Raw genomic sequence first — 412 nt, forward strand, 5'->3', positions numbered from 1 at the left:
TGTTGAGGTATGTTCCTTCTATTCCTGCTTTCTGGAGGGTTTTTTTTTTTTTTTATCATAAATGGATGTAGAATTTTGTCAAAGGCTTTTTATGCATCTATTGAGATAATCATATGGCTTTTATCTTTCAATTTGTTAATGTGGTGTATAATGTTGATTGATTAGTGCATATTGAAGAATCCTTGCATCCCTGGAATAAAGCTCACTTGGTCATGATGTATGATCTTTTTAATATGTTGTTGAGTTTTGTTTGCTAGAATTTTGTTAAGGATTTTTGCATCTATGTTCATCAGTGATATTGGCCTGTAGCTTTATTTTCTTGTGGCATCTTTGTCTGTTTTTTGTATTAGGGTGATGGTGGCCTCATAGAATGAGTTTGGAAGTTTACCTTCCTCTGAAATTTTCTGGAAAA

Source organism: Bison bison, unplaced genomic scaffold (assembly GCF_000754665.1).
Source record: "Bison bison bison isolate TAMUID 2011002044 unplaced genomic scaffold, Bison_UMD1.0 scf7180017864042, whole genome shotgun sequence".
In the NCBI taxonomy this organism is placed as follows: domain Eukaryota; kingdom Metazoa; phylum Chordata; class Mammalia; order Artiodactyla; family Bovidae; genus Bison; species Bison bison.